The sequence below is a fragment of the Chionomys nivalis genome, chromosome 6 (assembly GCF_950005125.1).
Source record: "Chionomys nivalis chromosome 6, mChiNiv1.1, whole genome shotgun sequence".
In the NCBI taxonomy this organism is placed as follows: Eukaryota; Metazoa; Chordata; class Mammalia; order Rodentia; family Cricetidae; genus Chionomys; species Chionomys nivalis.
This window is the reverse complement of record NC_080091.1, coordinates 23,170,348-23,190,283: the sequence shown is the minus strand read 5'-3', so window position 1 is coordinate 23,190,283 and position 19,936 is coordinate 23,170,348. Positions and strand designations below refer to the sequence as shown.

At 44.6% G+C, this 19,936-nt stretch overlaps 1 pseudogene; it reads right to left on the bottom strand.

The window, feature by feature from the left end:
• Positions 1 to 18,391: 18,391 nt before the first annotated feature.
• Positions 18,392 to 18,491, bottom strand: LOC130876694 (U6 spliceosomal RNA; annotated as a pseudogene).
• Between the last annotated feature and the right edge of the window lie 1,445 nt (positions 18,492 to 19,936).

The window sequence follows — 19,936 nt, the reverse complement described above, 5'->3', positions numbered from 1 at the left end:
CTTGGACAAGCTCTTGTGGGACCAAGATGAAGATTAGGGCATGCTCGGACCCAGTGATCAGTTTTACCACATTTGAAACACGAGCCTGATGGTTCTCGAGCCCCAGGGGGCAAGGAAGCAGCAGCACAGATTGCAGATGGGGCTGTCTGCCACTTTGGCCGGTCGGGGGTGGGACATGCCAAACACGTGACAGTAATGATTGCGGGCTTTGTCATTCCTTGCGTGGTACACCTTAAAAGCCAACTCTAAGACTGTTTGGTCGAGTGGCCCTTCTCCAAATGTCTAAGTTTAGCCTTAATGTTGGGGTAGCACTGAGAAAAAAAAAAATGAGTCATGAGTAACTGTCTGCCTTCCATGGTTTCTGGATCTAAATTAGTATACTGTAACAGAGCTTTCGTGAGGCATTCCAAAAATGCAGGAGTTTCTTTTGTATCTTGAATGACCTCTGAGAGCTTATTATAATTTACTGCCTTGAGGGCAGCCTTATGGAGATCTGCCAGAAGGCAAGTCAAAATCCGGTCCCTAGTTAAAATTCCACCTGGGGTGTTATAACCCCACTGTGGTTCCTGCTTGGGGATCACCTCTGCCCCTGGGTGGTGTGTTGTATGAGTTTGGTGAACCTCGTCTGCATGTAGTGTGGCCTGCTCCCAAACTCACCTGCACTCTTCAGGAAGTAGTTATTAGATAAGATCATATAGATATCATGAAAGGTGAGATTATAAGGCTGGGTAATATATTGGAGTTGCTTTATGAAAGAAGTAGAATTAGATGTATAGGACCCTAGTTTCTGTTCTATATGGGAGAGTTCTGAGAGGGAGAAGAGGATGTGTACCTTAACCAATCCATCTACGCCGGCCACCTCTTGCAATGGGAGAACTGCAGCCAGCTTGGCTTGGTCACGGTTGGGTTCCTTAGCAGCACATGAGCATGTGAGAGGAGGGGTAAAGGTGGGCACTAGAGCTGGGCGGCTGCTGCGGCCTGGTACTGGAGAGGAGGAATGATCAAGCGGGGCTGATGGAGTAGTTAGTGGGGGGGGGAGAGAGCTGAAGAGGGCAGTGGAGCCTACGTGGTGCAGGTGCGAGTGGAGGGAGGTGGTGAGGCAGGTGGCAAGCCAGCAGGAGGTGAAGGAGTGGAAGTATCGGTCTGCTGAGGTCAGAATGGTGTGGATTCTTTAGTGGGGTTTGGAGTGGGAGCTGAAGAAGCGGAAGTAGCTGCCCACTGAGGTCAGAAAGATAGGGGTTTATTAAAAGCTGGGTCCAGAGCAGAAGTGGAGGGTTCTTCCGGCTCAGATGGCACAGCCAGGAACACGTGAGCAGGTGAACAACTTGCAAGGACAGAGGGCTTAGGTTAGAGCTTAGATAGTAAGAGGATTGGATATAAGGAAGCTCCTTCCATTTGCCTCTTCTCTGACAGTAGTTAGAAAACTCCCTTAGAATATGGGGATCAGGCCGGGCGGTGGTGGCGCACGCCTTTAATCCCAGCACTTGGGAGGCAGAGGCAGGCGGATCTCTGTGAGTTCGAGACCAGCCTGGTCTACAAGAGCTAGTTCCAGGACAGGCTCCAAAACCACAGAGAAACCCTGTCTCGAAAAACCAAAAAAAAAAAAAAAAAAAAAAAAAAAAGGATATGGGGATCAAAGGTGCCATTAAGTGGCCATTTTAAGTTGTTATGTAAATGGCATCGAGGCCATTTTTCAAACAAAGATGGACAAGTGTGGGAATCTGTAAGTAGGGCATTAAGGCCTGGGGTTTTAGGGCCTCTAAAAGGCATCCTAGGGGAAAATTGGATTGGCGGTCTTCGATTGCTGTGTCCTGCAGAATGTCTTGCAGACTCTTTCATGAGTCAGGAACCCCGAAAGACCATCTCACCTTTAGGCAAGTTCAGCAGTCCTCTCTCTGCGGGTTCTTTGTGTCCAGTTTATGCAACAGTCCAGGCAAGAGCAGTTTCTTGCCCAAATGGCTAACCAACTCCATAAGGAGCCTCTTCGATGCCCATCTTCTTCTTGAAGTAGATTGGTTCTGGCAGGAGCAGACGTGTCTCATTGTCATGAAAAACCCTAAGTTATTAAAATATTTTAAATGCCATATTCTCCAGTCTTTGAAAGATATGAAGGATGCCTATCTAAAATATATGTATATACATCTAGAAAATCTAAATAACATGATTACAAGCTTGACTATTATTGATGATTATCCATTAACATCCTATATATGTTACATTTTTAAATGAACTACACAATCACAATACCTTAATTAATATCAGAAATACATATACATATAACAAAATTGACCTTATAATCCATACCAATGCAAATTATTCATATCTATATCATTCGATGGCTTGTTTCCCATAGCTGAAACTGTGAAAACCTGTAAGAACGGCAACACCACAAAGCTTAAAGAAGGACGACGTTTCCTCTCTACAGGTGGGGTGTGAAACGGCGGCAACACTGCAAAGCCTATAGGAGGACGTGTCTTCTCTACAGGCGAGGTGTTGAAGCCTGACTGGCTCCGGTCGCTAGAGGGCGCTCCGAGTGGTCTCTCACCGTGGGACAACTTACAAGTGCTCCAAAAGAAAAGAAAAAGAAAAAGGGAAATCTGAGGAACCCTAGGCCCCAAGGTGAATGCACTGCTCAGTGTGTGTAGTGCTCCCGCAGGTGGACTGCCCTGGGTCGTTCGATCATGTTTTTAGTTATGGGAAGCAACCAGAAATGAATGTCAGCGAAGGGTTCAACTGTAGCCGTGAAGATCATGGTTGGAGCCCCCCCATTTCTAGGGACATCAGAAGATTTCAGGGAGCTCAATGGTCAATTCCTCGGATTCGGAGAAACGGTTAAGCTGACCAGAATGGGGAAACTCACCAATTGAAGCCAGTGGTGTGCATAGAGGTCACACTTAGGCAGATGGAACATGTGGTGGTTGTGGAAAAAATACCCAGTTCTGGATCCTGACCCCAGGAAAGGGGCGGGAAAGCCTAGAGTCTCAGGCACCAATGAAATTACCTGGCGCAAGTGAGAAGGAAGCACAAAACACACAACAGACCCGCTTGGGAGTTTATTAGAGGAGATGTGTACAGGCCTGGTGAAGTCAATGTGAAGAGAGGGCTGAAGATGGCACATCTAACTATTAAAGGTTGCCTAGCGCATGCGCACAGGGGAAGACATGGCTATGTCATACACAGATGACAGCGCTCACACATGCGTGCAAGGACAGGCGTAGTTGCGTCATACATAGGTGATGCAACCATGCCGCACATGGGTCATGCAGGGCCTTTGAAGGTCCCTGGGACGACTAGGTATTTTTGTCTTGTCCGCATGTGCATGGTCCTGGAACCCAGAAGTGCCAGCCATGCCGGTTGGCTAAACTCATAACAATTTCCCCCTTTAGGAATGAAGAAGAAAAGTCCTGAAACATGTGCTCTGGATGTAATATCCTTCCAGACATGATCATTAGAAGCAGACTTCTAAGCCAGGCACGGTGGCACACACCTTCAATCCTAGTAGTTGGGAGACAGAGGCAGATGGATCTCTGTGAGCTTGAAGCCAGCTTGTTCTACACAGCAAGTTCTAGGCCGGTGAGGGATACATAGAAAGATCCTGTCTCAAAACAAACAAAACAACAACAAAACCAAAAACTAATTTCCAAATTGATAAAACTTTTGTATTTAAATTCCCTCTGTTTTGGTATGAGTTGCATCTGCGTGCTAACCTCCACCCCCACAGCGTAGCACAGAGAGTGGGTAGCTCAAGTCTCTTTATGATGGTGCTTATTGAAATAAAAAAATGTCATTTGAGCTGGGTGGTGGTGACGCACACCTTTAATCCCAGCACTTGGGAGGAAGAGGCAGGCGGATCTCTGTGAGTTCAAGGCCAGCCTGGTCTACAGAGGGAGTTCCAGGACAGCTAGGTCTGTTACACAGAAAATTCTGTCTTGGAAAAAAAATGTTATTTGAAAATCTCTATGACAGGATAAAGTGATAACTCAAATTCTCAAGAAAGAAGTAAAGCCCATACTGTTTGGTTGGAAGCATCACCTCAGCTCCCTGGCACCCCCTTTATCCAAGGAGTCTGGACTGTTTGGTTGGAAATGTCACCTCAGCCCCCTGGCATCCATATATACAAGGAGTCTGGAATGTTTGGTGTAAAGTTCTAAGCTCCCCTCCCCTGGGAGTTGCCACAGTCCAGACTCCACCTCCATGAAAGCCCACCAAACAGTGACCCTTCCCCAGGGAGGGTCAAGATCACTCCCATAGGCTTTTAAACTGCCCCCCCCCCCCGAATAAACACATGGTCTTCCCGGTTTTCCTTCTCCTTCTCTGTGCTTTCCTGGAGGGCCACCCAGGAACTCTGGCTTCCATTAAACATGGGCTTCTTCTAATTTGGTTTGATTTGGTCTGATTTGGATTATTGCATCGGTGGAGAGGTTTGTCAGGCCCAAAAAAAAAAAAAAAAAAAAGAACCTAATACGTACTATTTTATTTAATTTACTTAATCCTTTAAAATAATCTTAGGTTGTAACATTTTCCTTTCCCGTTGCTAATCACATCAATACACAGAAGTGAAACTTGTTAAAAACTGGGGTGCAGATGTGAATAGTTTCCCTGGAAAACTGATGCAGATGATCAACGGGTTGCAGCTCTTAGAACAGTCTGGAATCTTTGGTTTCAGTCTGCGTGTTGAGGTTTATCGTCTGCGTTTGTTGTCTTTTTGGTTTATTTGTTTGACTCTGCTTCCTGAGTTCTGGGATTAAAGATGTGTGGCACCACTGAGCTGTTGCCATATCTTAATATTCATTAATGAATGGCTGAGGTTATGAATCTGTAGGATTATATTATTTTATTATACATATTGAACCTGTAGGATTATGTTATTATATATATATTGAATCTGCCGGAATATGTTATTATTTTAGGTATATTGACTCTGTTGAATTGTTATTAATTATACATATTGAGTCCATTGGATTATGTTAGTATTTTGCTATATATATATTGACTGTTGGATTATGTTATTATTTTATTATATATTGACTTTTGGATTATGTTACTTTATCATATATAATAACTGCTGGGTTACATTATTTTATTATCCATATTGAATCTGTTAGATTGTGAATCTACAGAAAACTGTTAAAAATATAGAACTCTCCTTTATTCCACTTTTTATTTTATATGTATGGTTAGTTTTCCTGAATGTATGTCTGTCACCACGGGCATGTAGTACCCAAGGGGGCTAGAAGAGGATGATGGTTCCTGGAACTGGAATTATGAATAACTGGGAAGTCCTCTAGGAGAACAGCCAGTGCTCTTAACACTGAGCCATCTCTCCTCCTCTTCTACCTATTTGACAGAATTCAGTGAACTAGTGTCTTCAGAGAACAGAATGGTTTCTGCTCTAATGCCTAAGGATCCACAGCAATGAGGTCTGGCCTTCCTTCTCATACCAGAAACAGCCAAGTTACTAGTTTCAAGTAGATGACTGACTTTGGAGAGAGAGTCTTAAGAAATAAGAATTGCCAGATGTGTGGCAAACCCATGCCCATAATCTCAGCACTTTGGAGGTGGACACAGGAGAATACGAAGTTCAAGCTCATCCTGGGCTATTTGCCACATTCCAGGCCAGCCCAGAATGTAGGAGACTTTGTTTTTTATACGTTTGTTGTTGTTGTTTAATTAGATTTATATACTGATATTTTATTTGTGTTTTAACAAATAAAGCTTGCCTGAAGACCAGAAAGAAAGAAAGAAAGAAAGAAAGAAAGAAAGAAAGAAAGAAAGAAAAAGAAAGAAGAGTTGCTGGCCTGTGGCAGCACACACCTTTAATCCCAGCACTCGGGCGGCAGAAGCAGGCGAATCTCTGTGAGTTTGAGGCCAGCCTGGTCTACAGCGTGAGTTCCAGAACTGGCTCCATAGCTACTGAGAAACCCTCTCTTTAAAAACCAATAGATACCTAGAGATAGATAGATAAATAAGAGTCAGTGAGATGGATCAGCCAGCAAGGGTGCTGGCTAGCAAGCCTGATGACCTGGGCTCCATCACTAGAACCTTTATGGTCACAGGAGCAATTCCTACAGCGATCCTCTGACCTCTGCACACATATGAACACACTAAATAAATAAAAAATGCAATAACATTTTAAAAGAAAAACAAAAGCTACTGTGCTTATGTTCTTTGAAACGCTTTTATATTCTGTAATTGTTGACTATGAATTTGACAGGATCTGGAATCACCCAGGAAACAAGCATGGGCATGTCAGTGATGTTTTGATTGGGTTGAGGTGGGAAGACCTAGTATGAACATGGGTGGCACTGTTCAGTGAGCTGGAATCCAGGACTGAAGAGAGAGAGAAAGAGAAGGTGAGGCTTGGAAGTCAAGCCCCAGAAGTCGTGCCCCTCTGCTTCCTGGCTGTGGATGTGGTGTGACCAGCTGCCTCGGTCCCTGCCATCATGCCTTCCCCAGCACGATGGAGAGGAAATGAACTCTTCTTTTCTTACATTCCTCTTGTTGGGAGAGATCCTGGGACAGACCTGGCTAGGATGGTGAGGAATGAAGAAAAGAGACACAGGAATACACAGACAGAAAGGGTGAGGTCGGGGTGACTGGACTCTCTGATAGAGAAGCTGCAGGACCCTGGAAGCTCAAGGTGTTTATTGTATAGAGTTGAACAAGGTGGTGGAGTTATTGCATAGAGATACACAAGGGGGCAGGGTTACTGCACACAGCTGCATGAAGGAGGCAGATGTAGCTAACCTGAGCAGGCACAGTCTCTAGAGGAGCAGCTGTCTTCAGGCTGGAAATATTAGGGGAAAGGAAGCTATGTGTACACTTTCTGCACACACTATCAACATTTGCACATGGATCAGAGGAAGACTTTGCTGTCCCTGAGCCTCACCCACCCCAGTTGGGCTTACCGTTTTCTCTGGGTCATGGGCATGTCAACAGTATACTTTTACTCAGGCCTTCGCTCCTCTCCACTTCATGCATTTTGTCAGTGATGAGAGAAGTAACCAATACACAGGAAAATAGATAGACCACAGTCGAGGATTTAAAACCAGATGGGTGGCTGGGCGGTGGTGGCACACGCCTTTAATCCCAGCACTTGGGAGGCAGAGGCAGGCGGATCTCTGTGAGTTCGAGGCCAGCCTGGTCTACAAGAGCTAGTTCCAGGACAGGCTCCAAAACCACAGAGAAACCCTGTCTTGAAAAACCATAAATCAATCAATCAATCAATCAATCAATCAAACCAGACGGGTGAATATGGCCCATTGCATTGTTTCCACAACTTGTGAGTCTATGACTATTTTCACAAATAGTATTGTTCATTTCACAAATAAATCATATAAAACTTGGGGAGAACATTGTAAAGCCAAAGAGCTGTTAAGAGCTGTGGGGTGGATTTAAGATGGTAGGAGATGCCAGGTGGTGGTGGCGCATGCCTTTAATCCCAGCACTCGGGAGGCAGAGGCAGGCGGATCTTTGTGAGTTTGACCAGCCTAGTCTACAAGAGCTAGTTCCAGGACAGGTTCCAAAGCTACAGAGTAAACCCTGTCTCAGAAAAAAAGGAGATGGCTGTGTACGTATTGTTTTAGCACTTTGTTGTCAGGGGGGCTATTGTCTTATACTTCTGCTTCTTGATTTTAAGCCCACATGGGCTATTCAGAAGGTGGGGCACAGAGTGTACTCTTCAGGTTTCTTAGACTGACAAAAAGGTTAAGTGAATAAAGAAGTTTGCCGTTACCAGGCACTCTGGACAGAGTATTAAAATAAGGGTCAGTGAGATGGTTCAGTCAACAAGCCCGAAGGCCTGAGTTCCATCACTAGGACTTCTATGTTTAAAGGAAGTAATCCCAGCACTCAGGAGGCAGAAGCAGGCAGAGCTCTGTGAATTCAAGGCCAGTTGGTCTGTATAGTGAATTCCTGGATAGCAGGACCACACTGTGAGAACCTGTCTCAAGGATAAGGAGGTTCTGCCAAGACTAACTATCTGAGTTTGATCCCTGAGACCCAAGGGTGGAAAGAGAAGAACGACTCTTAAAAGTTGTCCTCCATCCTCTGACATCTGTACATGGGCTGGGGTATGTAAGCACACACACACATATACACACATGTATATGCACACACACATAAGTATAATAAAATATTTTTTAAAAAGAACTGTACTTTTTGTTTGTTTTTGGAGACAAGGTTTCTCTGTAGCTTTGAAGCCTGTCCTGGAACTCGCTTAGTAGACCAGGCTGTCCTGAAACTCACAGAGATTCGCCTGTCTCTACCTACCAGATGCTGGGATTAAAGGTGTGCACCACAAACACCTGGCAAGAATTGTACTTTTGGGAATGTTTTTTGGTACTCCCTAGGGATGAGGGACCTGAGGAAGAGAGGGAGAGTACAAGGGAGGGGTGCTGGAGTGGGAGGGATACAACCAAATTCACCACCACTGTGACTGAAGGAGACATCCTGGTGTTAACCTCTGGTTTCCACACTTGTATGCAAAAATATGCACACGCGCGCGCACACACACACACACACACACACATGCTCCCACTCAGAGCTGAATAGTGCTGCTCTTTGATCATAACAGCTATCATCTTCATCAAAGCAGCTGTGACTACTTGCAAGAAACCCTTGAATTTGGGCATGTTGACCATTGCCAGTCGGAGGGTCATGGAGAAAGTAATGAGACCCTCATCTGATCTCAATCACCCAGTCCTGAACCTCCAAGTCATCTATATGTAACTCTAATTGCATGTGAACTCATCATCTTGGGAGGTACCAGAGAATGGAAACCACGGAAGGTGCTATGGTACAGTAATCATCAATAACAGGGTAAAATTGTCACTAGTGCTCCTACGAGTGACCCCCAACCCATGATCTGTAAGTTCCCCAAATTGGACTTTAGTGGAATTCTACTTTTGTTCATCCCTGGTATACTATGAGGGATAGATGTTTATGTCTCAATGGAGAAAGTTCTTATAATATGCTTCCCATACACAAACCAAAAAACTATGATATCAGTAAGTTCTAGCCAGCTTAAACATAAAAATATTATTTTATTTTATTACATTTGTGGTGCTGGATACCAAACTCAGGCACCAAGAATGCTATGCAAGTACTCTACCACTGTACTATGCCACTCATCCCTCAGAATAGAGGAATTATTATTTTAAACAGAGTTTCTGCTTCATCTTCTGGACTGTTCTCTGAGCCTTCTGAGAATGGATACAGATATCCCATTTAGGGCTGTGGTGTTGGAGGTCCTCCTGTTTATGTGTTGCTTTCACTGGTCAATGAATAAAGAAACTGCCTTGGCCTTTTGATAGGGCAGAACTTAGGTAGGTGGGGAAAACAGAACTGAATCCTGGGAGGAAGAAAGCAGAGTCAAAGAGAAGCCATGGATCCTCAGCCTGAGACAGACACTGGTTAGAATCTTTCCCGGCAAGTCACTGCCATGTGGCGATATGCAGATTAATAGAAATGAGTTAAATCAAGATGTGAGAGTTAGCCAATAAGAGGCTAGAGCAAATGGGCCAAGCAGGGCAACCACGGTGCTTACACAGAGGAAACCCTGTCTCGGGAAACTAAGGGAAAAAAAAAACTTTTATGGCTTGCCATTTAATTTCTATTGCTGTGAAGAGACACCATGACCACAGCAACTCTAATAAAGGAAAACATTTAATTAGGATGTCCTACAGTTCATTTTAGTCCATTATTATATCATGGCTGGGCCTGGCAGTGTGCAGGCAGACATGGAGCTGGAAAAAGACCTCAGAGTTCTATATCTTGACCCATAGACATCAGGAAGTGGTCTGAAACACTGGGAACGGATAGAGCATATGAGACCTCAAAGCCCACCTCCCTAGTGATACACTTCTTCCAACAAGGCCACGCCCACTCCAACAAAGCCACACCTCTTCATAGCGCCATTCCTCATAAGCATATGGGAGCCAATTACATTTGAACTACCACAGAGCTAGAGACAGGGCTCAGAAGGTCAGAATGTATACTGCTCTTGCAGAGGATCCAAGTTCAGTTCCCAGCACCCACACTGGGCAGCTTATAACTGCCAGAAACTCAAGCTTCAGGGGATGTGACCCCTCTTCTGACCTCCAAGAACAGTACACAAACCCACACATACACACAGACTTAAAAAAATTGCTGCTCTGTGGTGGCACACACTTTTAATCTCAGCACTCAGGAGGCAGAGGTAGGTGGAGTTCCCAGTTCCAGGCCAGCCTGGTCTCAGAGCAAGTTCTAAGACAGCCAGTGCTATACAGAGAAACTTTGTCTTAAAAAAAACCAATAAATAAATAAAACCAAATATTTTTTAAAGTAAGTTTTTTTTTTTTTTTTTTTTTGGGAAATAACCTGTGTTTTTGTTTAGGACACCAAAACAGCTCCCAAATCAGGACACAGAGACTTATTATTAGTTATGAATGCTCAGCCATAGTTTCTGCTTGTCCCACTAGCTCTTGTAATTTAATTGAATCTGTCTCTCTTCATCTACGTTTTTGTCTTGGGGCTTTTTGCCTTTCTTTCATTCTGTATGTCCTACTTTCCTGCTTCTGTGTGTCTGCCTGGTCCTGGGCATCTCCCTCTCTTTCTCTCTTATTCTCTTCTCTCAGTCTCTTGAGCCTAGATTCCTCCTCCTGCTTAATCTCTCTGCCTGACAGTCCCGCCTATCCCTCTCTAGAGTGCCCATGGTTCTACCCATGCTCCCGGGGTTAATTTTGAGGACAATTTCCGGCCAGCCAGAGTTTCCTGTTTGTTCCTGTTCTCCCTCTGCCCTGCCTGGTGATTAGCTATAGGGCATTGTTGACTCCACCTTGGGCGTGGTAATTTCCCACCTGCCTGGGGGGGGTATTCCATTGTGCAGCAGCTAGGTATTTAAGGTTTTTCCTAAGTTTGAATAAACGGCATTCGGTTGATCTCCTTTAGAATGACCCAGGTCTCTTGTGTGTTCTTTCAATCTCCAGGCCCTTGCCCAGCTCGCATATGGTACAGTGGTGCGTGAACTGTACCGAGAGAGTAACACCACCTCTCCTGCCAGTTATTGACCTGTTCAGCTTTTTATTAGACCAACCAGACGCTTTAGGCAGGCAAGGTAAAACAGCAATACATCTTTACATAATTAAAGTAATAGTCCACAACATAAACAAATGTAACATATCTTTACATAGTTAAAGTATGTATTCTACAACAAACCATGGCTGGAGAATTGGCTCAACTTATTGGATTAACTAAGAGCACCCATTCCTGTAGAGGACCCAGGTTCAATTCCTAGAACCCACATGGCAGCTCACAACCAATGAACTCTAGTTTTTTTTTTTTTTAAGATTTATTTATTTTGTTTACAGTGTTCTGTCTGCATGTGTGCCTGCAGGCCAGAAGAGGGCACCAGATTTCATTATAGGTGGTTATGAGCCACCATGTGGTTGCTGGGAATTGAACTCAGGACCTCTGGAAGAACAATCAGTGCTCTTAACCTCTGAGCCATTTCTCCAGCTCCCTCCAGCTCCTTTTCTAATCTCTCTGGGCAGGCATGTAGTGCACACACTTATATGCAGGCAAAACATTCACACACATAAAGTATGCAAGGTATGGTGGCACACGTCTTTCATTCCGGCATTTAGGAGGCAGAGGCAGGCAGACGTCTGTGAGTTGAAGGCTAGCCTGTCTATCTATATAGTGAGTTCCTGGACAGCAAGGCTATGTAGAGAGACCTTAACACCACACACAACACTCACACACACACACACACAAATAATAAATAAATCTTAAAAACTTAAAAATAAGTAAATAACATTACATACAATGCTGACCTGGAGCTGCAGCTCAGAGACAGAGTCCTTCCCTAGCATATATTGAGGAAGAAAGGGAGGAGCGGGAAGAAACGGGTGGGGGTGTGTGATGGGGATGTGTCTGGAGACCAGCCAGGCAGTGATGACATTCGGTTTCACAGCCTCTGAACATTATCAACTGTGTACCTTTTAGAAACTCATCAAAGCCCAACACTAATTAACTTGTGTGTTTGTTGAGGACATAGTCTTGTTCTGTAGCCCTGGCTGGCTGACTGCCTTAGAAATCACTTTGTTTTGTTTTGTTTTGTTTTTTTGTTTTTCGAGACAGGGTTTCTCTGTGGTTTTGGAGCCTGTCCTGGAACTAGCTCTGTAGACCAGGCTGGTCTCGAACTCACAGAGATCCGCCTGCCTCTGCCTCCTGAGTGCTGGGATTAAAGGCGTGCGCTACCACCGCCCGGCTAGAAATCACTTTGTTTCTGAATTTTTATTTTTGTTTTTGTATTTTGAGACAGAGTCTCACTGTGTATCTCTCTGGCTTACATTCATTATGTAAACTAGACTGCCCTCGAACTCATTGAGATCTACCTGCCTCTGCTTCCCAAGTGCTGGGATGAATGCCCAACCTATACTGTGTTCTTCTGAGTATCTACATACTTTCATAAAAATTCACTTTAAAACACAACCCCAGCCCGGCGGCAGTGGCGCACGCCTTTAATGCACTCGGGAGGCAGAGGCAGGCGGATCTCTGTGAGTTCGAGGACAGCCTGGTCTAAAAGAGCTAGTTCCAGGACAGGAACCAAAAGCCACGAAGAAACCCCGTCTCGAAAAATCCAAAAAAAAAAAAAAAAAAAAAAAAAACCCACAACCCCAGTGCTTGCCTAGCATTCTTGAGGGCCTGCGTTCAATCACCAGTCATGGGGAGGGGAATGCCAACAAGAAAAGTCTCAGTTTTGAGATACATATAGTCAACTTAAAAACTACCTAGATGTGGGCTGGGCGGTGGTGGCGCACGCCTTTAATCCCAGCACTCGGGAGGCAGAGGCAGGCGGATCTCTGTGAGTTCGAGACCAGCCTGGTCTACAAGAGCTAGTTCCAGGACAGGCTCCAAAACCACAGAGAAACCCTGTCTCGAAAAAAAAAAAAAAAACAAAAAACTAAAAACTACCTAGATGTGATCTTGTCTCTTTGGGTCCCTTTCTTTTTTCCAGTCAGGTCTATCAGAAAGATTATGGTGCTAACACCACAGAGGAGGTTATCTGCCGCTGCCTAGGGCACTGTGAATGATGTGCTATGTTCTAGAATGCTCCGGTGACATCACACTGAGCTATATTATCAGTTTGCAATAATTAAGCCCTTGGCAAAAATAAAATCTGATGCATCGTGGCAAAGGAACATGGATTTTTACCCCTGTTAGATCAATTATTAACCTAGGGACTTGTTGTACAAAGTATTTCACTAATCTTGTTAGTGAAGCCACAAAGCAGAGGTTGTGGCTGCTATTGTTCCTGGAGGAGACAAGGAGAGAAATTATTTGGTGGCGAATTCCAACCGTCCTGTATTGCTAGTCCAGATTTTGGTTCTAGTTATTAAAAATCTATACAAGACTTTAATCCCAGCACTTGGGAGGCAGAGGCAGGCGGATCTCTGTGAGTTCGAGATCTACAAGAGTTAGTTCCAGGACAGGCTCCAAAACCACAGAGAAACCCTGTCTCGAAGGAAAAAAAAAATCTATACAAGAAGCCGGGCAGTGGCGCATGCCTTTAATCCCAGCACTTGGGAGGCAGAGGCATGTGGATCTCTGTGAGTTCAAGGCCAACCTAGTCTACCAAGTGAGTTCCAGGACAGCCAGGGCCCTTATACAGAGAAACCCTGTCTTAAAAAACAAAACAAAACCCAAAAAGAAAGAAAGAAAAGGAAGAAATGAAGGAAGGACAGATGGACTTTAAGGGCTGGAGGGATGGATGGCTCAGGAGTTAAGAGCACTTGATGCTCTTCTGAAGGACCTGGGTTCAATTCCTAGCACCCACATCAGGCAAGTCATCACCATCTCTGACTCCAATCCTCTTCTGGTTTCTGCCCGCACTCAAACACATGTACACAAACCCACACACAGACACAGGAGCTAGTTCCAGGACAGGCTTCAAAGTTACAGAGAAAACCTGTCTTGAAAAACCAAAAATTATGTTTAGGGTCTGTGAGATGAATTCAGTGGGTCCATGTGTTTGCTGCCAAGTCTGAGTGCCCAATCGCAGGAACCAACATGACAGAAAACACTTGCAGGTTGTCCCCTGACTTCCACAGTGCCACAACGTGCGCAACACTCACAACAAAATTAATAAATTAAATTATTTCTTTTTAGTTTTTTGAGACAGGGTTTTCTCTCTCTCTCTCTCTCTCTCTCTCTCTCTCTCTGTCTGTCTGTCTGTGTGTGTGTGTAGCCTTGACTGTCCTGGAACTCGCTCTATAGACCAGCTGTCCTCCAACTCAGAGATCTGCCTGCCTCTGCCTTCTAGTGCTGGAATCAAAGGTGTGCGCAACTACTCCCCGATTTAAGGCTTTTTCTTAATGTAACAAAAAGATATTCAAGCTTTGCTAGAGCGTACTTTCAGCTCAAGGGTAATGATGATGTTAGTCCTGACTGGGAAATTTGGAAATCAGGCACTGCATGCTGAAGGAGTGGGACATAAGGAGCAGTGATGATGTTTGTCCTCTTGTTCTCCAAATCCTGGCTGGGAGGGTTGGAGAGTCATCAGTGTGGGTGAGGGTGTCCTCAAAAACAAATAAAGGTTATAGGCTGGGAACGATTCCAGGAAACAGAACAATTCAACTCACAGAGTAAATAGAAACTTATTTTTTAAAATACAGCATAATGGCTTCTACCTTCAAAATGGAGTCAAGCAGGTTCCTCACTGTTATGAGTCGTAATATAAATAATTTTGGAGATGGAGGTGTGTTAAAAGGGTCGCAACCCACAGGCTGAGAACCACTGCTCTAAGTCCGCCATCTGATCATCTTCCCCAAAAGGACACTGACATTACCTGGTGCGAGAGAGAAGGAAGCATGAAACATGCAACAAACATGCTTAGGAGTTTATTAGAGGAGACATGTACAGGCCTGATGAAGTCGGTGTGCAGAAAGAGAGGGATGAAGGTGGTCCATCCAGCTTTTAAAGGCTACCTAGCACATGCGCACAGGGTGATGACGTAGCTACAAGTCGTACGCCTGCATACAATGGCACATGTAGCTGCGTCATACATAGGTGATGTAACCATGCAGCTTGTGGGTCATGCAGGGCCTTTTAAGATCCACCAGGTGGCAAGGTATTTTTGCCTGAGGGCTTGTCCGCACTTGTGTGGCCCTGGAACCCGGAAGTGCCAGCCATGCTGGTTGGCTAAAATCATAGCTGACACCTCTTTCAGTGTTTAAAATATTACCCATCTCTGCCTACTTGCTTATTTAATGTATCTTTTACTTGGTGCTGTATTTAGTTAACAGAAGTGGAGACAGTATCTGATTATTCTTTCTTCTTTTATGCAAGTAGTGCCAAGCAGTTGCTAGGTGTGTGGCAGACGCTCATGGCTGAATTAGCCTCTTTTGTTTTTTTCTGTTTTTTGAGACAGGGATTCTCTGTAGCTTTGGTGCCTGTCCTGGAACTCATACTGTAGACCAGGCTGACCTGGAACTCAGAGAGACCCACTTTCCTCTGCCTCCTGAGTGCTGGGATTAAGGGCGTGCACCACCACCGCCAGGTTGGAATTAGCCTTTTAAATACAGACCTTGAAACCTTCAAGACAATCAAATGATCTATATATGTTTTTCTTTGGGTTCACCTTGTTATTTGGCTTCTCTAGGCTTAATGTCCTTTGTTTATGGATAGAGTCCACAAATGAATGAGTACATACCATATTCATCTTTTTGGGTCTGGATTATCTCACTCAGGATAGTGTTTTCTATTTCTATCCATTTGCATGCAAAATTCAAAATGTCATTTTTTTTTTTTTTTTGGTTTTTCGAGACAGGGTTTCTCTGTGGTTTTGGAGCCTGTCCTGGAACTAGCTCTGTAGACCAGGCTGGTCTCGAACTCACAGAGATCCACCTGCCTCTGCCTCCCAAGTGCTGGGATTAAAGGCGTGCGCCACCACCGCCCGGCAATGTCATTGTTTTTTACCGCTGAGTAATACTCTAATGTGTATATATTCCACACTTTCTTTATCCATTCTTCCATTGAGGGGCATTTAGGTTGTTTCCAGGATCTGGCAATTACAAATAATGCTGCTATGGACATAGTTGAACAAATGCTTTTGTAGTATGATTGGGCATCTCTTGGGTATATTCCCAAGAGTGGTATTGCTGGATCCTTAGGTAGATTGATTCCCAATTTCGTGGGAAACTGCCACACTGATTTCCAAAGTGGTTGCACAAGTTTGCATTCCCATTAGCAAGGGATGAGTGTTCCCGTTACTCCACATCCTCTCCAGCATAGGCTATCATTGATGTTTTTGATTTTGGCCATCCTGACAGGTATAAGAAGGTATCTCAAAGTTGTTTTGATTTGCATTTCCCTGATCGCTAAGGAGGTTGAACATGTGTCTTTTGGCCATTTAAACTCCGTCTGCTGAGAATTCTCTTTTCAACTCAGTACCCCATTTTTTAATTGGGTTATTTAGAATTTTCATGTCCAGTTTCTTGAGTTCTTTATATATTTTGGAGATCAGACCTTTGTCTGATGCGGGGTTGGTGAAGATCTTCTCCCATTCAGTAGGATGCCTTTTTGTCTTAATGACAGTGTCCTTTGCTTTACAGAAGCTTCTCAGTTTCAGGAGGTCCTATTTATTCACTGTTGTTCTTGTTGTCTGTGCTACTGGGGTTGGGAACTTGGGGGTGGGAGGAGGGGGTGGGGTTGGGGGAAGGATGGGGGGGAGGGGAGAGAGAAAGGAGAAAGGAAAGACTGGAGAGAGTTTGGGGGAGTGGGAGGGTGGAGATGGAGGAAGGGCAGATATAGGAGCAGGGAAGAAGACATCTACATTAAGGGAGCCATTTAGGGTTGGCAAGAGACTTGGCTCTAGTGGGGATCCCAGGTGTTCATGGGATCCCAGGTGTTTATGGGATCCCAGCTAGGTCCTTGGGCAGCAGAGTAGAGGGTACCTGAACTGTCCTTGCCCCACCATCACACTGATGATTAGCTCGAATATCACCATAGAATCTTCGTCAGGCGATGGATGGAAATAGAGACAAAGTCCCTCATCAGAGCAATGGACTGAGCCCCCAAAGTCCAATTGAAGAGCAGAAGGAGGGAGAAGAGGAGCAAGGAAGTCTGGACCATGAGGGGTTGGTCCACCCACTGAGACAGTGTGTCTGTTCTAATGGAAGCTCACCAAATCCAGCTGGACCGGGACTGAATGAGCATGCAATCAAACTGGACTCTCTGAATGTGGCTGAAAATGGGGGTTGACTGAAAAGCCATTGATAAAGGCACTGGGACTTGTTTCTACTGCATGTACTGGCTTTTTGTGACCCTAGTCTATTTGGATGCAAAGCTTCCTAGGCCTGGATGTGTGTGTGTGTGGGGGGGGGGGCTTGTACTTCCCACAGGGCAGGGTTCCCTGCCCTCTCTTAAGGAGGGAGGGGGAGGTAGGAGGGTGAGTGGGGGAGCTGGAGGGGAATGGGAGGAGGGGAGGAAGTGTAAATTTTTGAATGGAAAAATAAAAAGAGAGAGAGAGAGAGAGAGAGAGAGAGAGAGAGAGAGAGAGAGAGAGAGAGAAAGACAATCAAATGAGTCCTAAATCTCTACCCTCCCCATTGCTACTCACTAGAGATGTCTGCTTCTGGACCAAGAAGCCAGGGCTCCAGTTCCTAAACCAACTTGGATAACTGTCTCAGTGTAAGACACTGTGCAAGGCACTTCGATTTTACTTTTTTTCCAAGACAGGGATTCTCTGTGTAGTCCTGACTATCCTGAAACTCGCTCTGTTGACCAGGCTGGTCTTGAACTCACGAAGATCCGCCTGTCTCTTGCCTCCCAAGTGCTGGGATTAAAGACATGTGCCACCACTGCCTGGCTAAAATAACTTAATTTTGCAATCATTGTGAGCTAGAAGAGGAAGGGCTTGTCTCTCCCCAAACGACATTTTTTTGGACACATTTTTAAAAATTAAATTTATGTATTTAATTTTTTCCCATAGTTCCAGAGTTTATTGTCTTAAATAATATATATTTAATTTTATGTGAGGTTTTGTCTATATGTATGTATATGTAACATGTATGTGCCTGATGCCCACGGAGGTCAGAAGAAGGTATCAGATGCCCAGGAATTGGAGTTATGAATGGTTGTGAACTACCTTATGGGTGCTGAGAATCAAATCAAGTCCTCTGTACAGGCAACATGTGCTCTTAACCAGCGAGCCATCTCTCCAGCCCACGGTCACACAGTTTTTAATGGTGGCAGAAATAACTTAGCTGGTGGGAATGGGTACTGTGGTATGCATTTACATATGTATATATAAATATATGTAGAACTAATAATAGCATTGTGTTCTGAATTAACATCAGCAACAGTTTTTTCAAGGTTTGCAGTTATCCGAGCAAAACTGTACAGACAAAAATAAATGGAAGACGTCACAGATTTGCATGCCATCCTTGTGCAATGACCTTGCTAATCTCTGTAATTTTAATTTGTGTGCTGCCACAACAAGCCCGTGACGTTGAGCCTGATCCTCCTGAATCACCTCTCAGGTTGGGAGATTTACAGGCTTATGAGCTATCAACCCTTGGCACTGAGCTATGGATCCTACCATATGGAGGACTGAATTCAAAGGCCTCTCACAAGCTAGGCAAGCACTCCGCTGCTGAGCTACATCCTCAGCCTGAGCTGTCTCTGAAACACAACTAGATATTCAGGAGATAAACTCTTGCTCTCTCTCACTCCTAGCCCAGTGAGTGCCTTGCTCTAACTTCTGTGACTGGCTTCAGTTGTGGAAATTCAATTTGTTTTGGGGGTAGAGAGGTGACTCAGCAGTCAAGAGCACTTGCTGCTCTTCCAGAGGACTCAAGTTTGGTTTCTAACACTCCTGAGCTGCCACTGACAACTGCCTGTAACTCCAGCTCCAGGGGATCCATCGCCCCCTTCTGGCCGCTGTAGCACCTACACACCTGAATTGTATACTCACAAACACATACAGAACATTAAAAAGAAAATTATTAATAATAAAAATTCTTTATGTATATATAAATAAATAAATAATTTCAAAAAAAATAATAAAAATGTTTGCTTCTTCTCCAAATAAATCCAGATGAACAAACTCAGCTGGCCTCATTAAATGAGCCAAAGTCTTCCCCAAGACCATAAGTTAGCTTTAAAGCACTTCCTGTCTCATGCTTCCCGGCAGGTGAGTTCAACGCCCAAGTATAGCCTTGTTTGCTTTTGACAGACTTCTATTTTGTCAGGCTTTTATTTTGGGGTGAGGGAGTGCAGGGTGGGGTCGGGCTTGAGCAGAACCTTGCTCGTACTAGTGAGAGTCTTCTTTTCCATCGAATCACATCTCTAGCACCTAGGCTTTTTGTTGGTTCGTTTGGTTTTGAGTCGAATTACGTTGATAGTTTCTAGTAGTCCCGGTGTTCTGCAGCTGCCGGCCCTAGGTCTGACCTCAGAGCACAGCATAGCCTTCCTTCTCTGCTCCATTTCTCTCTGCTCTGGAACTTTCCTGGGGGCTTGCTTCCCTGTGGGCAGGTATGCTATTTCTGTTATCTTTAGCTCCTCCCTTCCCTCCAAACTTGCCGAGTCTGTCTTAGGAATCTCTCCTCCTTTCTATTCCTGGTAGACTGCCCTTTGACTGGATGCACAGGCTCTTACCTTAAGGAGTCTAATTTTTAACAGTTAAAATGATCTTCCTACTGCGGGCTCCACGCAGCTAAGTGCTGAGCTCATCAACCCACATTCCCCCATTTGGCATTGTTGCTGCCTACTGACTAGTCTAAACATTTTAGTAGGCACCTAGGGGCACCCCATGATCTCACTTAAGCCCAGATGTCTCCTACTTTGGCTCCCAAAGAACCCATGGCCAGTAATCCTCAAATCGGTGTGCACATTCCAAGTTTAGGGGCTTCTCTCTGATTTCTGTCCATGTTCAAAATTTCAGTCTTTCATT